The sequence below is a fragment of the Saccopteryx bilineata genome, chromosome 8, assembly GCF_036850765.1.
Source record: "Saccopteryx bilineata isolate mSacBil1 chromosome 8, mSacBil1_pri_phased_curated, whole genome shotgun sequence".
NCBI classification, from domain to species: Eukaryota; Metazoa; Chordata; class Mammalia; order Chiroptera; family Emballonuridae; genus Saccopteryx; species Saccopteryx bilineata.
Window position 1 is genome coordinate 37165929 of NC_089497.1, and position 8481 is coordinate 37174409.

Here is an 8481-nt window from a genome sequence, read left to right on the forward strand (position 1 = left end):
TCTCTCCTCTCCCCTTTTTCTTGAGAAAATCTTGTGGTGAACTGTGAATTATAACAAACAATGCCTGTGATGGAGGGCCTGAATTGGGGAAAAGTAATAAAGGGACAATAAAAAAAAGAAAAGAAAAGAAAAAAAGGGGGGGTATGGACCCACAAAAAGCAAATAAGGAAAAAATTTGGGTCAAGAATAAAATGATTTGCTTTTAGGTGTTGGTTGTCTAAGAGTTATGATGAGAGGAAAAAGAGGAAAACAGAAAAATGGGGGGACAAATTAAAAAAATACTATTGTATTTAGTGGAACAAGAACTAGATAAAATGGAGAGCCAGGGATGGGAGCACTGCTAGTGAGTTAAAAAGGTGAAGTAAAAAAACCCCAAAAAGCCACAAACATAAGTTTGAATCCCAGATAAGAGAATTTGTTTGTTATTGAGGTTTGAATGAGAGGAGATGTAAAGGAGAAAGGAAGAAACTAATATAGAGGGAGAAAAGAAAGAGAGAGAGAAAAAAAGAGGGAACCACTAAAAGAAGAAAAAAGAAAGGAGAGAGAGAGAGAGAGAGTTAAGGGTTTTGGAGTGCAACCCTCATAGAGAGAAAGGAAGAGGAGAAAAAAGATAATGGGAGATGTAACACTTATGGGTAGTGTAGTTCAAGGAGAGGAGAGAGTAAGACCGGCAGAGAGTTAATCGGCCAAATTGGAGGAGGAAAAAAAGTATCAAGAATGAAGATAAGAGAAACAAACGAACAAATATAATAAAATGGGATAGGTTATAAAGTCTGCAGATTATTCTTGATTTTGAGAGGTTATCTTCTTGCTTTTTTTTTTTTCCTCTCCCTCTTCCTGGTCGGTGACTCTGTACCCCGGGTTCTGCCCCTTTGGCACGCTCAGGTAGAGGTTTGCAGTTGATAAGTCTCTATGGCAATATCATGTATTGTGCTTTAGTCTCGTTGGCAGTCGAGGCTCATTAGTATTTATAGGCTCCGACAGTGAGAGAGTCCGTGTTCCTGGAGCCTTTCTCCTAGTCTTTCCTTCCTCAATTAGTAGCCTGATAATCCAGCTATGGGGTTGCTGCTGCCTCTGCCTGGATAGTAAGAGGCTCAAAGAGCTGGCATCTCCCCACTCTATTCCCACTCAGCACAGGGCTCTGGGTAAGGCTCAGTCAGTCAGAGCTGCTACCATAATCAGGCGGGCTTTCCGCCCACTCAAAGACCTCTGGCTCTGCCACTCTGTCGAAAGTGCTTGGAGGAAACTCTCATTCACTATCTGCATGCGCAGACCTGGATATCCGGCCAGCAGTCTCACGCTCTGAGTGAAACCCCCAACTGCATGGAAAAGTTGCAGCGTTGGAATTCGCTCTCGCTCCGTCCCTGTGCGCGGCTTTTGCAAGGCGCTGGGGCGGCCCGAGATTCCGCTTTTGCCCACACAAAGGCCCCTGACACTGCCCCTCTGTGCGATAACACGGGCGCGCACTTCCCCTCTGCACGCGCACACCAGGATATGAGGCCGGCCGCGTTTCCCTCTGAGTGAAACCCTCACCAGCACGGAAAATTTCCACCATTGGAATTAGTTCTTGCTCCCTCCCGTGCGTGGCTTTCCCAGGGCGCTGGGGCTGCCCAGAGATTCTGCTTTCGGCCCACAGAAAGGCCTCTGACCCTGCCTCTCTGTGGGGTAACACAGACACCCACTTCCGGGGCTTAGGAAGAAATCTCTCGCCCACTAACTGCGCACCGACCAGGGATCGGGTAAAATGGCCATTCCACTTGTCTTTCTTTGTTTGGGTTTGGCGCGAGTGTTAGCTTGTATTGCCCGGCTTGCCACAGGATCGGTTTTTCCTCGGCTAGGATCTCCGTGCCACAGCCTGGTTCGGCTGTTTGTGCCGCAGCCTGGAACTATTCACCCCCTTTGCCCGCCTCAGTTTCTATATTCACAGTTACCAGAGAAAGCCGCCCTGTTTAGGTTAGTGAGGAAGGCGGAGCATTTCTTACTCCCTATTTCCTTCAGGGTTTGGTTATATATTTAGCCAATTTTTCACTCGACTATACCTTCGGGTGTATTGCGAAGCATCTGGAGGCTCCAAGTATAGGTTTTTCTGTTTCTGGTTTAAGATTTTGTTGAGTTTTGGGGGAGATTTATTGGTATCGCTTCCTACTCCGCCATTACTCTGACCTGTACCACTACTTTTTAATCCACTCGGCCACTGATGGATGGACACTTGGGCTGTTTTCTTTTTTTTTTTTTTTTTCCTAAAGAGACAGAGAGAGAGTCAGAGAGAGTGATAGATAGGGACAGACCAGACAGGAATGGAAAGAGATGAGAAGCATCAATTATTAGTTTTTTTTTGTTGCGACACCTTAGTTGTTCATTGATTGCTTTCTCATATGTGCCTTGACGGGGGGCTACAGCAGACCAAGTAACCCCTTACTCGAACCCACAACCTTGGGTCCCAGCTGGTGAGCTTTGCTCAAACCAGATGAGCCTGCACTCAAGCTGGAAACCTCGGGGTCTTGAACCTGGGTCTTCTGCATCCCAGTCCGACACTCTATCCACTGCACAACTGCCTGGTCAGGCACTTGGGTTGTTTCCATATCTTCACTATTGTGAACAATGCTGACATAAACATGGGGGTGCATTTCTTTTTTTTTTGAATCAGTGATATGATGTTCTGGGGATATATTCCTATAAGTGGGATGGCTGGGTCAAAAGGCAGTTCCATTTTTAATTTTTTGAGGAATCTCCATACTGTTATCCACAGTGGCTGCACCAGTCTGCATTCCCACCAGCAGTGCAGAAGGGTGCCCCTTTCTCCACATCCTTGCCATCCTCCAGCACCTATTGTGTTGTTTTGTTAATAAGCGGCATTCTGACTGGTGTGAGATGATATCTCATTGTGGTTTTAATTTACATTTCTATAATGATTAGTGATGAGCATTTTTTTTCATATGCCTATTGACCATCTGTATGTCCTCTTTGGAGAAGTGTCTATTCATTTCTTTTTCCCATTTCCATTTTTTGATTGGACTGTTTATTTTCCTGGTGTTGAGTGTTACAAGTTCTTTATAAATTTTGGTCATTAACCCCTTATTAGATGTATTGTCGAATATGTTCTCCCATTGTGTAGTTTGTCTTTTTATTCTGTTCATCTTGTCTTTAGCTGTACAAAAGCTTTTTATTTTGATATAGTCCCATTTGTTTATCCTGTCTTTTCTTTCACTTGCCCATGGAGATAAATCAGCAAATATTGTATATATTGCTGTGAGAGATGTCGGTGAGCTTACTGCCTATGTTTTCTTCTAAGATGCTTATGGTTTCACGACTTACATTTAAGTCTTTTATCCATTTTGAGTTTATTTTTGTGAATGGTGTAAGTTGGTGAGCTAGTTTCATTTTTTTGCAGGTAGCTTTCCAATTTTCCCAACACCATTTGTTAAAGAGACTGTCTTTACTCCACTGTTTGCTCTTACCTCCTTTGTCAAATATCAATTGTCCATAAGGGTGTGGGTTTATTTCTGGGTTCTTTGTCCTGTTCCATTGATCTATATGCCTGTCTGTTCTCATGCCAGTACCAAGTTGTATTGAGTACAATGGCCTTGTAATATAACTTGATAGCAGGAAGTGTGATACCTCTCACTTTATTCTTCTTTTTCAAGATTGCTGAGGCTATTCAAGTTCTTTTTGGTTCCATATAATTTTTTGGAATATGTGTTCTATATCTTTAAAGTAAGTCCTTGGTATTTTATTTGGTATTGCATTGAATTTGTAAATTGCTTTGGGTAATATAGACATTTTAATGTTGTTTATTCTTCCTAGCCATGAACATAGTATATGCTTCCACTTGTTCGTATCTTCCTTAATTTCTTTTATCAATGTTTTATAATTTTCTGAGTATAAGTCTTTAATCTTCTTGGTTAAATTTACTCCTAGGTACTTTATTTATTTATTTATTTTTAAACCACATTTTTAAAAAAATTATTTATTTATTTATTTATTTTTAGATTTTTAAAATTTATTCATTTTAGAGAGAGGAGACAGACAGAGAGAGAGAGAGAGAGAGAGAGAGAGAGAGAAGGGAGGGAGGAGCAGAAAGCATGAACTCCCATATGTGCCTTGACCAGGAAAGCTCAGGGTTTCGAACCAGCGACCTCACTGTTCCAGGTCAATACTTTTACCCACTGCGCCACTGCAGGTCAGGCAGTACTTTATTTTTTTGGTTGCAATAGTGAAAGGGATTGTTTCCTTAATTTCTCTTGCTGACAGTTCATTGTTGGTATATAAAAATGCCTCTGATTTTTGTGTATTAATTTTATACCCTGCCACCTTGCTGAATTCATTTTTCAGGTCCAGTAGTTTTTGACTGAGACTTTAGGGTTTTCTATATACAGTATCATATCATCTGAAAATAATGATAGTTTTACTTCTTCTTTTCCAAATTGGATGCCTTTTATTTCTGCTTGTCTGATTGCTGTAGCTAGGACTTCCAGTACTATGTTGAATAAGAGTGTTGAAAGGGGGCACCCCTGCCTTGTTCCTGATTTTAAGGGAATTGCTTTTAATTTTTGCCCATTAATTATGATGTTGGCTGTGGTTTTGTCATAGATGGCCTTTATCATAATGGGGTATGTTCCCTGTATTCCCACTTTGATCATAAATGGGTGCTGGATTTTATCAAATGCTTTTTCTGCATCTATTGAAATTATGTGGGTTTTCTCCTTTCTTTTGTTTATATGATGAATCACATTGATTGATTTACAAATATTGTACCATCCTTGCGTCCCCAGAATAAATCCCACTTGATCATGATGTATGATTATTTTCATGTATTGCTGGATCCAGTTTGCCAATATTTTTGAGAATTTTAGTATCTAGGTTCATCAGGAATATCGGCCTATAATTTTCTTTCTTTGGGTGTTGTCTTTGCTTGGTTTTGAAATCAGAATTATACTCACATCATAAAAGGAGCTTGGAAGTCTTACCTCCTGTTGAATTTTTTGAAATAGCTTGAGAAGGATAGGAGTTAGTTCTTCTTTGAATATTTGGTAGAATTTGCTTGTAAAGCCATCTGGCCCCAGGCTTTAGTTTGTTGGGAGTTTTTTGATAACTGTTTTGATCTCATTTGTTGTAATCAGTCTGTTTAGGTGTTCTGATTCTCCAGATTGATTTTTGAAAGATTATATGTTTCAAGGAATTTGTCCATTTCATCTAGGTTGTTTAATTTTTTGGCATATAGGTCTTCATACTATTTTCTTACAATATTTTGTATTTCTGTTGTGTCAGTTGTTATTTCTCCACTCTCATTTCTAATTTTATTTATTTGAGTCCTCTCTCTTTTTTTCTTGGTGAGTCTTGTTAAAGGTTCATCAATGTTGTTTACCCTTTCAGAGAACCAGCTCTTGGTTTCATTGATCCTCTGTATTGTTTCTTTAGCCTCTATGTCATTTACTTCTGCTCTGATCTTTATTATTTCCTTCCTTCTACTACCTCTGGGCTTTACTTGCTGTTCTTTTCCTAGTTCTTATAGATGCAGGGTTAAGTTGTTTATTTTAGCTTTTTCTAGCTTCTTAAGGTATGCCTGTAATGCTATGACCTTTCCTTTCAATACTGCTTTTGCTGTGTCCCATAGATTTTGAGTTGTTGTATGCTCATTATTATTCGTTTCTAGAAATTTTTTCTTCTTCTTTGATCTCACTGTTAATCCATTTGTTATTTAATAACATGCTATTAGTTTCCATCTGTTTGAGTAATTTCAGTTTTTCTGTTGTGGTTGATTTCTAGTTTCATGCCATTGTGATCAGACAAAATGCTTGATATGATTTCAATCTTCTTAAATATGTTGAGACCTCTTTTGTGCCCTAACATGTGGTTTATCCTAGAGAATGTACCATGAGCACTTGGAAAGAATGTATATTCTGCTGCTTTAGGGTGAAAGGTTCTGAAGATATCTATTAAATTCAGTTGATTTAGTGTGTCCTTTAAGTTTGTTGTTTCTTTGTTAATTTTATTTCTTGATGATCTATTTAGTAATGTTAATGAAGTATTAAAATCCCCTACTATTATAGTATTGCTGTTGATCTTGCCCTTTATATTCATCAAAGTCTGCTTTATATAGTTAGGTGCTCCTATGTTAGGTGCATAGATATTTATAATGGTTATATCTTCCTGTTGGATTGCTCCCTTTATCATTATGTAGTGACCTTCTTTATCTCTTACTTTTATTTCTTCTTAAATTTTAAACAATAGCCTTGCTGGATAATGTAGTCTTGGTTGTAGGCTCTTGTTCTGCATTACTTTGAATATTTCTTTCCATTCCCTTCTGGCCTCAAGTGTTTCTGTTGAGAAATCGTATGTTATCCCTATGGGGGATCCTTTGTAGGTGATAGTCTTTTTTTCCTCTAGCCTTTGTTTTAAAATCCATTTTGTCTGATATAAGTATTGCTACCCCAGCTTTTTTTTTTCATTTCTATTTGTATGAAATATTTTTTTCCATCCTTTTACCTTTAGTCTATGTCAATGTTTTCCAACCAGTGTGCCGCAGCACACTAGTATGCCGTGAGGCATGGTCAGGTGTGCCATGGGAAAATTAAACATGGGTCCCCAAACTACGGCCCGCATGCTGGATACAGCCCACGGAGGCTATTTATCCGTCCCGCTGCCAGCTGCTTCCATCCGAACATAAACATTCCCCTCACAATCCCTCCAGCTATCAGCGACAGGAAGAGTGGAGGCACAGGGAATGCTCACTGACCAATCACCTTCTAGGATTCATCCTGACCACTAGCAATGAACCAGTAGTAGGCCGCCTCTCATCCACACCCAGGAAGGTCCCTGCTCGGGCTGCCGTGCACTTGTCATTGTGTGGCCACAGCAAGTAGTTGAAGCTGCTACTTCTCCCCATGGTCCCAATTTCTAATCCTGGTCAGGACTGGAGGTAAATGTTGCCACCACTAGATGAAGCCTCAGCCTCAGCTGGTTATGTCTGTCCTGATGGTGTATATAGATATTTGACCTTTTTCGTTTTAAAAGAGGCCTCAGCAGAGGGTGATATACAATGCATCACAATGTTATCTAACTTTAAAGCTAAAGTTTGCTGATCTTCCTTTGGACAGTTTTTGGTTATCTGTTGCCAAGGAGTTCCCCATTCTGGCCAACAAAGCTATTTTGACATTGCTCCCGTTTTCAACCACATATCTATGTGAGCTGAGCTTCTCAAGCTTGACTGCGATAAAAACTAAAAACAGAGAGAGACTGAGAACTGTTGAGGAAGAGCTTCGTGTGTGTATTTCTACCATTCCTGCCAGGATATCCCTTTTGTGTTCATCGAAACAGGCCCAGGTTTCACACTAAGTGAGTATAAATACATTTAGAAACTATATTATTAACTATATGTATAATATGCACTGTGTTAGAGTGTCATTTTGTGTCATTTTGGTAGGTGGTGTGCCCCAGGATTTTGTAAATGTAAAAAATGTGCTGCAGCTCAAAAAAGGTTGAAAATCACTGGTCTATGTGTATCTTTTGTTTTGAGTTGTGTCTCTTATAGACAGCATATGCATGGGTCCTGTTTTCTTATCCATGCAGCTACCCTATGTCTTTTGATTGGAACATTTTATCCATTTACATTTAAGGTTATTATTGATATGTAGTTGTTTATTGCCATTTTATTTTTAAAGCTATATTTCTCTTTTACTATATTCTTTTCCTCCCTTTGTTCTGTTTGCAACAGGCCCCTTAACATTTCTTGCATCATTAGTTTGGTTGTAATGAATTCCTTGAGAGTATTTTTTGGGAAGCTTTTTATTTCTCCTTCAATTTTAATTAATAGCCTCACTGGATAATGTAGTCTTGGTTGTAGGCTCTTGTTCTGCATTACTTGGAATATATCTTGCCATTCCCTTCTGGCCTCAAGTGTTTCTGTTGAGAAGTCATATGTCATCCCTCTGGGGGCTCCTTTGTAGGTGATAGTCTTTTTTCCTCTAGCAGCTTTTAATATTTTCTCTTTATTTTTTAGCTTTGGTATTTTAATTATGATGTGTCTTGTGGAATTTTTTTGGGTTTCTCTTTAATGGAATTCTCTGTTATTCTTGAACTTGTGTGACTTTTTCCTGCTTCAATTTAGGAAAGTTTTCAGCTATGATTTGATTGAACAAGATCTCTATCCCTTGTTCTTTCTCTTCTTCTTCAGGAACTCCTATGATGTGGATGTTGTTTCTCTTTAGGTTGTCACAGAGCTCTCTTAGAGTTTCCTCAGATTTTTTTCAGTCTCTTTTCCTTTTGCTGCTCTGCTTTCATGTTTTCATTTATCTTGTCCTCTAAATCGCTGATTTGACCCTCTGCTTCATCCAGCCTGCTTTTAATTGCTTCTAGTGTAGTCTTCATTTCTGATATTGTATTTGTCATTTCTGACTGGTTCTTATTTATTATTTTAATGTCCTTTTTGATGCTTGTTATCTCTTTATTTATGTGCTCACTGTGTCCATCCATTGTTCTAAG